This window comes from Vombatus ursinus, unplaced genomic scaffold (genome assembly GCF_900497805.2).
Source record: "Vombatus ursinus unplaced genomic scaffold, bare-nosed wombat genome assembly UNPS02014669.1, whole genome shotgun sequence".
Lineage (NCBI taxonomy): Eukaryota > Metazoa > Chordata > Mammalia > Diprotodontia > Vombatidae > Vombatus > Vombatus ursinus.
Genome location: NW_020954447.1, coordinates 86,586 through 100,710, shown reverse-complemented (window position 1 = coordinate 100,710; position 14,125 = coordinate 86,586). Strand labels below are relative to the sequence as shown.

General features: G+C 42.1%; 1 protein-coding gene across 2 annotated transcripts in view; it reads left to right on the top strand.

Moving 5' to 3' along the window:
• Positions 1-14,125, top strand: part of LOC114042679 (zinc finger protein OZF-like) — a 28,368-nt gene that overhangs the window by 826 nt on the left and 13,417 nt on the right. The gene's annotated exons all lie outside the window — the stretch shown is intronic.

The window sequence follows — 14,125 nt, the reverse complement described above, 5'->3', positions numbered from 1 at the left end:
CCCTCCTGCCACCCAAGTGTCCCTGACCTCCCTGATTTAAGTGTTGTTAAGGGGTTCCCTGAACTTGTCTTTTTGGGTTGCCATATTTTACAGAAACACTACACCCAGAGCATGAAGGAGGCCCTCAATGTGTCAAGCACAAAGTTCCCCCTGAGCTGACATGATTTGTCTTAGCATCCCAAGCTGGACTCCCTGGCCAGACTGTGGTAATGCTTTTCATCTGGGGTCCTTTGCAGAGAAGCAGACCCTCCTATCTTCATAGTCTAGCAGTTCCCAAGGAAAAACAAGGCTTTTGCCATCACTTTGCTCCTCCCTGTGGGGTAGTGATCTTGTCTTTTCCCCCCACCTTTGCTGCCCCATTCTCCCTCCCATGCCACACCCTTCCTGGTATCCACTCCTCCCATTATCCTGCTATTATAAAAATGTAAACTTCCGGAAAGACTGGGAATCCTTTGGGTTCCATATGCATGTTTATATCTCTTGTAATAAACCCGGTTTTCACATAGGTCTAGTGACACTGGTTGCCTGTTGACACCTGTGAACTATGTTAGACTGTCTTGCCTCCCAGACCCTACCTCTGTTCCCTTTCCCCAGGCCTCCTGCTTCCCTGGCCCCTCTTCTTTCAGAGCTCTCAGGTCCTCTACCAGGGGCCTGAATCCCAAACTAGGTTTTATCTCCCAGTCTCAAGCTTCCCTGGTCATTCCCCGGTGGCTCCATTCAAGAGCCCTCCCTATCAAACTTGCCTGACTTCCCTCCTTCCTAGGTCAAGCAGTCAGTCCGTTGTTTAGATAATGTGTATGTGAATCTGGGAGAGGGGATGCAAGGAGGGCAGAGGACCAATTGGAAGGACAGCTCTGACTCAGGAGCCATTGAGGCTTTAACTGGTCTCATCCCATCTGGGATACCAAGTCCCCTCTGCCTCTTGGGGCTCTGTAGGAGGATGGGAAAGGGAGGGTAGAAGAAGAATAAGAGAGGGCGGGAAGTAGTCTTCCTATTTAGACCATCTCCATTTCTGAGCCTGACCCTCCCTGCTGCCTCCCTCCCTCTACAGGTTGGAGTCTTTCTTTTCTTTTTTTTTTTTTTAATTAATTAATTTATTTTTAGTTTTCAACAGTCACTTCCACAAGCTTTTGAGTTTTAATTTTTTTCCCTCCTTGCCTCCCTCTCCAAAACAGCTTGCAATCTGATATAAGCTCTACGTATACATTCCTATTAAATATATTTTCATATTAGTCATGTTGTAAAGAAGAGTTAGAACCAATAGGAAGAACCACAAGAAAGAGGAAACAAAACAAAACAGTAGAAAAAAAAAGAGCAAATAGTATGCTTTGATCTGCATTCAGACTCCATAGTTCTTTCTCTGGCATTTTCCATCATGAGATTTTTGGAGATGTTGTAGATCCTTGCATTGCTGAGAAGGGCTAAGTCTATCAAAGTCAGCCATCACACAATGTGACTGTCATTGGGTACAATGTTCTACTGGTTCTGCTCACTTCACTCAGCATCAATCTATACAGGTCTTTCCAGGTTTTTCTAAAGTCCGCTTGCTCGTCATTTCTGATAGCACAATAGTATTCCATTACATTCACATACCACAACTTGTTCAGTCATTCCCCAATTGATGGGCATCCCCTCAATTTTCAATTCTTTGCCACCACAAAAAGAGCTACTATAAGTATTTTTGTACACGTGGGTCTTTTTCCCATTTGTATGATCTTTTTGGAATATAGCCCTAGAAGTGCTATTGCTGGGTCAAAGGGTATGCACACATAGCCCTTAGGGCATAATTCCAAATTGCTCTCCAAAATGGTTGGATCAGTTCACGGCTCCACCAACAATGCATTAGTGTTCCAATTTCCCCACATCTTCTCCAACATTTATCATTTTCCTGTTTTGTCATGTTGACCAATCTGAAAGGTGTGATGTGGTACCTCAGAGTTGTTTCGATTTACATTTCTCTGATCAGTAGTGATTTAGAGCATTTTTTCATATGATTATAGATAGCTTTAATTTCTTCATCTGAAAATTGCCTATTCATATCCTTTGACCATTTATCAGTTGGGGAATTTGTTGGAGTATTTCTCCTGAGGGCAGGGCCTGGGCCTTTGTAACTCCTTTGGGACCTCACCCTTTGTAAATCCCAGTAGGGCAGCCTCCAGCCTAGGAGAAGAGAGGAAAGACCTCTCTGCCTCTGAGATCTTTCTCCCTCCCCAGCTCAGTCTGCAGAGGACCAAGGACTGACCCAGGCAGGTACTGGGGCAAATCCAGACACCAAAACTGGAGGGAAATTAGATGTTTTGTTATAAGGTACAACAAATATCAGTCCCCCAGAGTATGAGCACCAAGGCAGTCAACCTAAGATTGAGGTAATGGATGGGGGAGATGGGCTTTTCTGTGCAAAGGCTGAGAAAGGAAGGACTTTCCAGGTGGCTCCAGGCTGTCTCATGGTTATCAGGCATAGAAGCAGAACATTCCACGATTGCTTGGGACTTCTGTGAGAGCTTTGGCTGCAGCTCTATGTGTGGGACCATAAAGGGTGCAGAAGCAGGTCCCTGGGTAGATAAGGTCCAGGGACAAGATGGAGGAACTTTTCAAAGTGGAGTCACTTTGGTTACTTTGCTACCAACGCAGGGAGCCTGGATTCAGAGGGAATGGCCCCTGGGAGCAGCTGAACCCAGCCCAGGTGAGTGCAGTCCATCCACAGACTTGGCCAGCGTCAGCAATCCAGACCATTTCCATAGACATAGAGAATGGTCTACAAAGCTGGCAATACCTGCCTTATGGATCGTTTCTGTACAAAAATAGGCATGGAATTGAATACAGTAGTAACAACACTGCCCTGCTCCATCTTCTGTGTTTTAAACAGATTCAGTGGCTCTCTGGTGTCTTGAGCACTACGCCCTCACTCCATGTTGCCCTCCCCTGTTTGTTTTTAAGTTCCCCTTCATTACAGCTGACTGTCCAGGGGGACCCCTTCACTCATTAGTCTCTATTACCGAGGAATCATATCTTTGCTCTCTTAATGCCTGCCTGGCATTGTTCCCTCCCCCCAACACACACAGCTTTCCCCCCTCCTCTTTGTTTCTTGTGGCAGAGCTCTACCCTATAGCAACTAGAGATCCAGAAAACCTCCTTCACCCCTAGTCTTGTCTGGACAGGCCTGGAGCAGAGCCCCAAAGGCTCCCGCAGCTCTTGTCCTTTGCAGCGCTGTAGTCAGAGCAGAAATTGTGCTCCTCCTTCTTCAAATTTCCCTCTGCCTCAGATCACACACACCTTCCCATGCCTCTCTGAATCCCTCTCATTTAGAGAGGCCCTAGAAAGGCCTGGGTATACAAGGCCAAGATTTCTCGTACAGAGATCTCTGGGGCTATCCTGCTGTACCTTTGTTTCTAAGACCAACCCTCACACAGTGATTGAACGCTGGATGACTTCTCTGCTGCTTATGAGAGGCTCCTGGGATTCTCATCCTTGCCTCTGCTGTTCCTGGGCACCAGGAATAGCATCACCACATACCATATTACTATATAGATTGACTTCCTGGTGGGACAATTTGGTCTACTCTGTGCAGAGTGTCTCATGCACTGGCAGAGGCCATGAGATCAACAGGGAAAAAAGGAAGGATTTTCAGAGTCGTTAGCATGTCATGGTACTTCAGGCAGTTTCTCAGAAATTTTGACTCTGCTGTAGGCTGCAGCAGGTCCTAGGCTGACCTGGGAAGGGAGTACTGGATGGAACTGACTCGAGCCAACACTCAGTTTAGATGTTAAGCAAAAATCAGACTCCTAGGTCATTCATCAGTTAAAAGGAACTTTATTTAAGTGTAGCATAAAAAGGACATTCAATAGAGATACAAGAGTTCTTTAGCTTGAGTAGACAAGGCTTCCCTTACCTCCACATGGGAGCCCATCTGGTCAGCAGAGGAAGGTGTGGCAGTGTGCCATTTGGGGAAATCTGTCATATAGGAAGGACCCTGATTTCACATGGGTAGACTTTTATGCCTTTAGTTTACCAGGCAGCCACAAAAATTTGTCCAGAGACCCTCAGAATACTGCTTGGAGGGAGGCGCGTGGAGCCTTTGCCCAATATGTAAGTCAGGTCCTCAGTACAGCTTTGTCCTCTTTCAGGGAAAAAAAAAACAAATAAAAGAAAAACAAACCATGTGGCAGGGAAAGTACAGAACCCCAGTAAATAGCAGCCTTTTCACAAAAACTGATAAACTGAATCGAGAGGATGCTACCTTTGTCAGCCATCAGATGAGTGGTCAATCTAATTTCAAGACTAGCTGAAAGAAGAAAACCAGGATCTATTATGAAGCACCTACTAAGTGCCAGGCACTGAGTTAAGCACCTTATCAATATCTCCCTTGATCCTCACAAGAAACCCTGGAAGGTAAGTGTCATTATCCCCATCTTATTTTTATTTATATAGTCAGGAACCTCTGGGGAAAATATTTTTACTTTATTTTTTTATTTCAAATTTTGTTTTTTTACATAAAAAATTATGATTCTCTCCTTTCTCTTTCTGTCCCCCCTCCCCAAATGAGAAAGCAAGAAAAACTAACCTCCTATTACAAGAATGTATGCAGCCAAGCTAAACAAAATTTCTCATCGGTCATATGTAAAGAAAATTACATCTCAGTCTGTACTCTTGAGTATCACCTCCCTATCAAGAGGTAGGCCATATGTCATCATAAGTCCTCAGGAATTGATTGATCTTGCATTGATCAGAGTTCTTATGTGTGTATACGCACCAGTGTATGCACACATTTGTATCAGCCAAGAGCCGCTTCCGCCTGCTCCCCTGCCCACCACTGAGAACACAAGAAAAACCAAACCCATTAAACACAATGCATAGTCAATCTAAAAAAAAAATCCACAGTAGCTATGTCTTAAAAAAATATTTCTCATTCTGTTCCAGAGTCTTCCATTTTAGGTGGTAGGCAGCATGTTTCATCATCATTGGACCTCTGGAAACATGGTTGGTCATTGGTTGGTCATTATGCTAACTCAAGTATTCCATCACAATTATGGACCTTGCTTGTTCACCCATTCCACCATTTATGGGTAATCTCATAGATTCCCTTTCTTTGCCACCTCAAAAAGAATTATAAATATTCTTGTGCATCCTTTGAATTTGTTCTGCTTAGGACTAATCCCTCCCTTAATCTACCTTTCCTCTAATTCTTTCTCCCTTTTCTCCCCTTTCTCCCCTTTCTCTCCTTTCCTTCATTTTTCACTAGTGAGTAAAATGTATTTCTCCATCCAGATCATTTGACTAGATGACAGAGGTTCAAGCATCAGCTGTTCCCACCTACTCTGTCTTCCTTGTTTGTATAGATGTCTACCTGTGTCCCCTCGTTATGTGAGATACTTCCCAAGCCTCCTTTTCATCCACTCTTCTTCTCTTTCCACCCTTTCCTTAAGATTAAGCCATAACAGGTCTTTTCCAATTTAATTCCCTCTATGAACCCTGAGAGAGATCTGAGAGGACACATATAATCTCTCCATATTTGACTATAAGTAGTTTATCTTTTTTTTTTGATCCTGTAGGTTAGTTCATCCTTATTTACTTTTTTATATTTCTCTTCACTTGTGTTTGAACTTCAAAAGTTCTCTCAGTTATGGTTTTTCCTCAAGAATGCTTGGAAATCCTTTCATTAAAGGTCATTTCCCCCTCTATCATTGTAATCAGTTTTGTTGGATAAATTACTCTTGGATATTAGACCATATCCTTTGCTGCCAAATTGTGTGTGATCCTAACTGTGGCTCCTTTGTACTTGAATTGTTGCTGTTTGCAATATTTTTCTCATTGCCTGGAAGCTCTGCATTTGGGTTATGATGATCCTGGGAGTTTTCATTTAGAGATTCTTTTCAGGAAGTGATCTGTGGTTTATTTTCACTTTGTGCTCTAATGCTAAGATGTCTGGGCAGTTTTAAGATTTCTTGAAATCTTATGTCTAAGCTCCTTTTTTTTAATGGCATTCAGATAGCCTAATGATATTTAGCTTTTCCTTGTTCTCTTTCCTGTGTGAGTGGTTTTTACTATGAGATACATTTTGGTTTCTTCTTATTTTTTCACCCTCTTGAATTTGTTTTAGTATTTGCTATTGCTTATTGGCTTCTATTGAGTCTATTCAAATTTTTTAGAGAGTTTGTTGCTTGACCAAGGTTTTGGACCTCTGGTGCCAAACTCTGAATTTCTTGATGCTTTCTTCCACAGCACTCATTTCTTTTCCATTTATTTCCCCCTCAAGCACTATCATTCCATTTATAAATATGTTTAACTCTTGTTCATACTTTTCCAGGAGTTCTGGTTGAGTTTGTGACCAAGCTGTGTTTTTCTGGAGGCAGTGCTTTCCGATATGAGTCAGTCTTCTGTGTTTGTGTCTTGAATGTCCCTGCCACCATATTTCATTGTGGTGACATTCTTTTATTGCTTGCTTATTCCTCCAGCTTATTTCCTGACTTTAACTTGAAGTTAGAGCTGAGCTCGGTAGCACTCCTGGAGGGAATGTCTGGCCTAGTCTTATTGCTGCTTTCTTGGAGTATTGAATGTTGTCTTATTCCAAGATCTTGGGGGCAGGATAGAGGCCTATGAGCTTTCAGTGTTCCCAGAGTGGTATGATCCAGGGCAAAATTGAATCGTGGCCCTCCTGCTCTGAGCTTTGTAAGTTTCTTCTGGGGTTTCAGTCTGTGCAAGAGTAGACTGCTGCTGGTCTCTGTCCATACTGGCCAACTAATGAGCTCTACTAGCTGGTTCAGAGGGGCAGAATTGTAGTTCCCCTTTATTCTGGGAATCCTACCCTAGTTACTCCCCTGAAAGCTGCACTGGACATTGGAAGCCAGATGCTTCTTTGAACCTGAGGTTTGAGACACACCCTTGCTTCTACTGGCTTCTGAACTTCCTCGATCATTCCCCCAGGCCCTCTCCTAGCCAGGAATTCCACTGCTTCATGCTGATTCCCTTGACCCTGGTTATGTGTGCTGGGACTGGCAGAGGGTGACAGAGCTGGCAGGTGCAGCCATCCTATTGCGGTTCCCTGATGTTGGTCTGAGCCTTCTTGCCCTGTTACATAGCATCTGATTGCAGGAATGCTCCTCGTGCAGTGTCTTCATCGCTAGACTTGTTCCCAGGGTCCACAGACCTCCCTTCCCCCACCCCCATGCCAAGCTGGATCCAGGACTCACAGATTTTTCTTGTTTTCCTTACCAAGATTCTATCTGGTGCATTGTCCAGATTCATTAAGTGTTGGAGAGGAGTTCACTACATTGCTTCCTTTCTCTCTCTGCCATCTTGGCTCTGCCACCCCCAGAGACATTATTCTCAGTTCATACAGTTAGAAAACTGAAGGGGGCAGCTAGGTGATACAGTGGATAGAGCTCTGTCCTTGGAGTCAGGAGGACCTGAGTTCAAATCTGACCTCAGACACTTGACACTTACTAGCTATGTGACCCTGGGCAAGTCACTTAACCCCAGATTGTCTCACCAAAAAGCAAAAAAAAAAAAAAAGACAAATACGAGAGAAAAATATCACCATGTGAAAGAGTGCTAGAATATTCAGCTGTGATATATCACAAGGCCTTATTGAATAAGGCTTTAATAGGGGGCAGCTAGGTGAGTGGATAGAGCACTGGTCCTGAAGTCAGGAGGACCTGAGTTCAAATGTGGCCTTAGACCAAACACTTGGCACTTACTAGCTGTGTGACCATGGGCAAATCACTTAACCCCAATTGCCTTAAAAAAAAAAACTGAGACAGATGTGAAGAATTTTGCCCAGGGTCACACAGCTATGAATGTCTGAGGCTTGATGTGAACTAAGGTCTTCCCCAACATCAACCTTCCTGACTCCTGGCCCAGTGCTCTTCCCAGAGGAGGAAGATGAAAAGTTCCTGGAAGAAATCTTGCACAGACAACTCAAAGAACTTGAGAAGGAAGGCACAGAATATAGGATGGCCATGTAAAATAGGTCAGTATTGTCGATGCCCATGATCAACTGAGGGGAAATGAAGACAATTAAAAAAAGTAGGTTCAAACTCTCTTAGGAGAAAACAAGAGAGGAGAGGACCTTGGTTTGGGGCTGGGTGGAATGATTGACCAATGCCAGGATTGCTTTGCTCTTCTTTTTTTGTTTGTTTGTTTATATTTTATTTACTTTTGTTTGTTTGTTTATTTTTAGTTTTCAACATTCACTTCCATAAGATTTTGAGTTCCAAATTTTCTCCCCATCTTGTCCCTCCCCCCACCCCAAGATGGTATGCATTCTGAATACCCCTTCCCCTAATCTGCCCTCCCTTCTGTCTCTTCCCTCTTCTCTTATCCCCTTCCCCTTCAATTTTTCTGTAGGGTAGGATAGATTTCTATACCCCATTGCCTCTTTATCTTATTTCCCAGTTGCATGTGAAAACAATTTTTTTAACATTTGTTCTTAAAACTCTGGGTTCCAGATTTTCACCCTTCCTCCCTCCCCAGCCATCCTGACTGAGAAAGCATTGCTTTGCTCTTCTTTTCCTTCTCTATGCCAAGGAGAATGACCTTTGCACTTGAAGTAATGGAAAAGTGGCCAAGAAGTCCATGTACAAGATAATTAAGCAGAGAGTAAAACATCTATTTGTCTTTGATATCCAAATCCTTTGGCCCATGAATCATATCCTTATGTGTTGGAAAGACTTGTCAATGAGATTGTTGAGCCACTGTCGTTAATGCTTGAAAGACTGAAGAACCCCAGAAAGGTACCCTAAAATTGGAGAGGGACAAGCGTCTATTTTTCCATTCTTCCGGTTTTGTTTTTATAATGTCTTGATTTCTCATAAAGTCATTAGCTTCCATTTGCTCCTTTCTAATTTCTAAGGAAGGATTTTCTTTTTTTTTTAATTTTCATTAATTTCTTTTGATTTATCAACAATCACTTCCATATGTTTTTGAGTTTAAAATTTTTCTCCCCCTTCCTCCCCACCACCCTTCCCAAGATGGCACACAATCTGATATAGGCTATACACACACATTTCTATTAAACATGTTTTCACATTAGTGATGTTGTCAGTAAAAATAGAACCAATAGGAGGAACCACCAGAAAGAGGAAACAAAACTCAACAGAAGAGAAAAAAAATAACAATTCAGCTTCCATAGTTCTTTCTTTGGGTGTGGATAGTATTTTCTATCATGAGGCCTTTGGAGATGTCTTAGATCCTTGTATTGCCAGGAAGGGTTAAGTTTATCAATATTAGTCATCACACAACATAGCTGTTATTGTGTACAACATTCTCTTGGTTCTGCTCACTTCACTCAGCATCAGACCACACAAGTCTCTCCGGGTTTTTCTGAAGTCAGCCTGTTCATCATTTCTTATAGCATAATAGTATTCCATCACATTCACATACCACAACTTGCTCAGCTATTCCCAATTGATGGGCATCCTCTCAATTTCCAATTCTTTGCCACCACAAAAAGAGCTGCTATGAATATTTTTGTACATGTGGGTCTTCTAAGGAAGTATTTTCTTTTGTTGTTGTTGTTGTTGTTGTTGTTTTTGTTGTTTTTTTATTAATTTATTTTGATTTATCAATAATCACTTCCATATGCTTTTGAGTTTAAAATTTTTCTCCTCCTTCTTCCCCACTACCCTCCCCAAAACTGTGCACAATCTGATATAGGCTATACACACACATTTCTATTAAACATGTTTTCACATTAGTGATGTTGTAAGTAGAAATTAAAACCAATAGGAGGAACCATCAGAAAGAGGAAAGAAAACTCAACAGAAGAGAAAAAAAATAACAATTCAGCTTCCATAGTTCTTTCTTTGGGTGTGGATAGCATTTTCCATCACAAGGCCTCTGGAGATGTCTTAGATCCTTGTATTGCCAGGAAGGGTTAAGTTTATCAATATTAGTCATCACACAACATAGCTGTTATTGTGTACAACATTCTCTTGGTTCTGCTCACTTCACTCAGCATCAGACCACACAAGTCTCTCCAGGTTTTTCTGAAGTCAGCCTGTTCATCATTTCTTATAGCATAATAGTATTCCGTCACATTCACATACCACAACTTGCTCAGCTATTCCCAATTGATGGGCATCCTCTCAATTTCCAATTCTTTGCCACCACAAAAAGAGCTGCTATGAATATTTTTGTACATGTGGGTCCTTTAAAGAAGTATTTTCTAGAGTGAGCTTTTGGACTTCCTTTTCTATTTGGCCAATTCTGCTTTTTAAGGCATTCTTCTCCTCATTGGCTTTTTGGACCTCTTTTGCTATTTGGCTTAGTCTATTTTTTAAGGTGTTATTTTCGTCGGTATTTTTTTTTTTTTGGATTTCCTTTAGCAAGCTGTTGACTTGTTTTTCATGATTTTCTTGCATCACTCTCATTTCTCTTCCCAGTTTTCCTCTATTTCTCTTACTTGCTTCTCAGAATCCTTTTTGAGCTCTTTCATGGCCTGAGACTGATTCATATTTTTCTTCGAGGCTTTGGATGTAGGAGCTTTGACTTTGTTGTCTTCTTCTGGTTGCATGTTTTGATCTTCTTTGTCACCAAAGAAAGATTCTATGGTCTGACTTTTTTTGTGAAGTTTGCTCATGATCTCAGCCAATTATTTGACTTTTAAACTCTTTGTTAAGGTACAGGTTTGCTTCCAGTGTGGAGGGTGTACTATCCCAAGCTTTGGGGGTTTTGTGCAGCTGTTTTCAGAGATACTTCCAGGGACCTGTAAATTTTCAGTTTTTCCAAGATGGTAAGATCAAGGGTGAGGGGTTTACTCCTTCCCTGGCCTGTGCTGTGGTCTATAAATGACCACAGGCACTCTTTTCTGCCTTGGAATTGTGAGGAGGATTCCTTCTGCACCACTGCCACAAGCTCCACAAAACCAATGCTCCTCCTTGCCCCAGGATGGCCACCCAGGACTGCAATTCAGATCCAAGCACGGGCAAGAGAATTCTGCCTCAGCACCAGCAAAGATATCCCTGCAATCCCCCTCTGATTAGCCACTAGATTCCCCCTCCATCTGTGGGCTGAGAGCTCCAGAAGAGGCCACTGCCCTGGGGCTGTGCCAGGACTAGGGCCAAACCGAGCTCCTCTCTCACCACTGTCCTACAGACCTTTCCTACTGACCTTCTAAGTTGTCTTTGGTGAGGAGTCTGGAAACTGCCACAGCTCCCCTTGATTCAACTCCCGGAGGCCTGCTCCAGGTTTGCTGAGGCCCAGTCTTTCCCTGAGTGAACCCATGAACCACACTCCTCTCCCAGTCTGGTGCAGTAGACTTTTCCAATCAACCATCCAGGTTATGTTGGGGTGGAAATTTGTTTTACTCTGTCTTTTTGTGAGTTTTGCTGCTCTACAATTTGTTTAGAGCCATTTTTTACAGATATTTGGAGGGGTTTTGGGGAGAGCTCAAGCAAGTCACTGCTTTTACCCCGACATCTTGGCTCCCTAGAGGAGTGTTTTGTGAAAGCACACAGGTAAGTCTATGGTGGGCATCAATGCATCATCTTCTTTGATCACTTTTCTGGCTGGTCACACCTTGCATTTTATGTCATATCTCACATCTTGCATCCTGCTTGCTCCGTCTGCTTCAAGCACTCCCGTCTACCTCCTCAATCAGCTACCATGGATTTAATCACCATCTCTGTGCTGATGATTCTCACATCTCCCTTTCCTGCCCTAATCTCTCTGCTGACCTCCAGTCTTGCATCTCTGCTGACCTGTCTGGCTTCTTCTAAGTCACAACTAAAAACTAAAAACTGTCTACATGAAGCCTTCCCAAACCCCTCTTCATTCTTGTACCTTTTCTCTTTTAGTAATTTCCTATTTCCCCTGTGTATAGCTTGCTTTGTATATATTTGTTTGCATATTAATCCCTCATTAGATTGTAAGCTCCTTGAGGGCAAGGATTGTCTTTTGCCTCTTTTTATAATCTCAGTTTATAGCAGAGTACCTGGCACATAGTAGGTACTTAATAAATGCATATAGAATTTATTGAAAATTTCAGGTCCTTGATATGACCTTGGCCCATCACTCTCTTCTCCCTATCATTCTTCTTCTCTCCCCCGGTTCATGTATCTTCCCATGTTGTTGTATGGTCCCACAAAAGAAGCATTCTACTGAAGGCAGGATTTTGCAAGATTCTGTTCATAATATCCCCTGTCATTCTTTTCATTTTTATCTCTACCAGATTTTCTCATTCATCCCTGTCTCCTTGTACACTTTTATTTTATTTTATTTTTTTTTACTTTTAGGCAATTGGGGCTAAGTGACTTGCCCAGGGTCACACAGCTAGTACATGTCAAGTTTTTGGTCTGAGGCCAGATTTGAACTCAGGTCCTCCTGACTTCAGGGCCAGTGCTCTATCCACTGCGCCACCACCTAGCTGCCCCCTATGGTTTTTTTTTGTTTTTTTCGGGGGGGGGGGGGTTGGGTTTTTTTGTTTGTTTTTTTTTTGGTTAGGCAACGGGGTTAAATGACTTGCCCAGGGTCACACAGCTAGTAAGTGTTATGTGTGTGAGGCCAGATTTGAACTCAAGTCCTTCTGAATCCAGGGCTGGTGCTCTATCCACTGTGCCACCTAGCTGCCCCTCCTTGTACACTTTTAGAAAAAAATATCTTACTGATCTTTCGATTGTTTCTTTCTGTTGTCTATTTTTATTCACTCCTCTTTCATTTCTGTTGTTTGGGGTGTTTAAGAAGCAAATAATCTCTTTGATTCTAGTTTTCTTTTAAAAAATATTTCAGACGCTTTATTATTGAACAACCACTTCTCTCCATATTGTTATCAGCTCACATCTGCAAGGTGGGTCTCACTGGGCTCCATGCTCAGTCCTCTGCTGGCTTGTAGGACCTTTTGGTTCTGAATTGAATTTTCAAATTCAACTATTACTTATTTTGGAGTTTGCTGACTCAGAGTTGGGTTTCTTTTTTTCTGTAGGTGATCTGTGAATTCTTTGAATTTGAATTTCATTATCTGTGTTCAGAGGATTTGGCAAATTTTCTTTGATTATTTCCTTCATGATTGTGTCAATGTTTTTGTTTGTTTGTTTTACCCAATTTTGTCCTTCTGGGAGACCTATGATACTTAGGTTGTCTGTGTACACCCTGTTTTTGAGTTCAGTATGTTTTGCATGGGTAAAGGGCAGATTTTCCTTGAGTGTTATTGTTTTTTCCTTCTCTTCTTCTAGGTTGTCCTTCGTTTTTGTGTATTTGCTTTCCTCTGTCTTTTGTTTTGTTTGGGGAGGCTTGACGTGGCAGATTCTAGGTTTTCCATTCCCTTAGTCTGGCAGTTAACAGAAGAAGACAACACACAAGAGAAAGATTAAAAGGTATCTTGGTGGGGAAAAGATACCCAATTCAGGAGCATGGTAGAGAAGTCAGTCAGAAAAGTCTCAAAAGAGGTTGTCAGAAAATTGGACCTCTAAAGCATTGGTGGAGTTGGGAACTAATCCAACCATTCTGGAGAGCAATTTGGAACTACACTCAAAGGGCTATAAAATTGTGCATACCCCTTGACCCAGCAATGCCACTTCTAGATCTGTATCCTAAAGAGATCATAAAAATGGGAAAAGGACCTACATGTACAAAAATATTTATAGCAGCTCTTTTTGTGGTGGCCAAGAACTGGAAATTCAGGGATGCCTATCAACTGGAGAATGGCTGAACAAGTTGTGGTATATGAATGTAATGGAATACTATTGTTCCATAAGAAGTGATGAGCAGGCGGATTTCAGAAAAACCTGGAAAGTATTACGTGAACTGATGCTGAGTGAAGTGAGCAGAACTCAGAGAACATTGTACACAATAACAGCAACATTGTGTGATGACCAAGTTTGATAGGCTTGTCTCTTCTCAGCAATGCAATGATCTAAGACAACTCCAAAAGACTCATAATGGAAAACGCTATCCACATCCAGAGAAAGAGCTATGGAGTCTGAATGCAGATCAAAGCATACTACTTTCTTTCTCTCTCTTTTTTTATTTCTTCTTTCTCATGGTTTTTCCCTTTGGTTCTAATTCTTTTTTACAACATGACTAATGTGGAAATATGTGGTTTTTTTTTAAAATATTAGGTCCCAAAGAAGTAGACCCAGGTGAGAAATGAGGAGATACTGAAGGTGAATTTGCTCCTTAAAAGGAGGTTTGG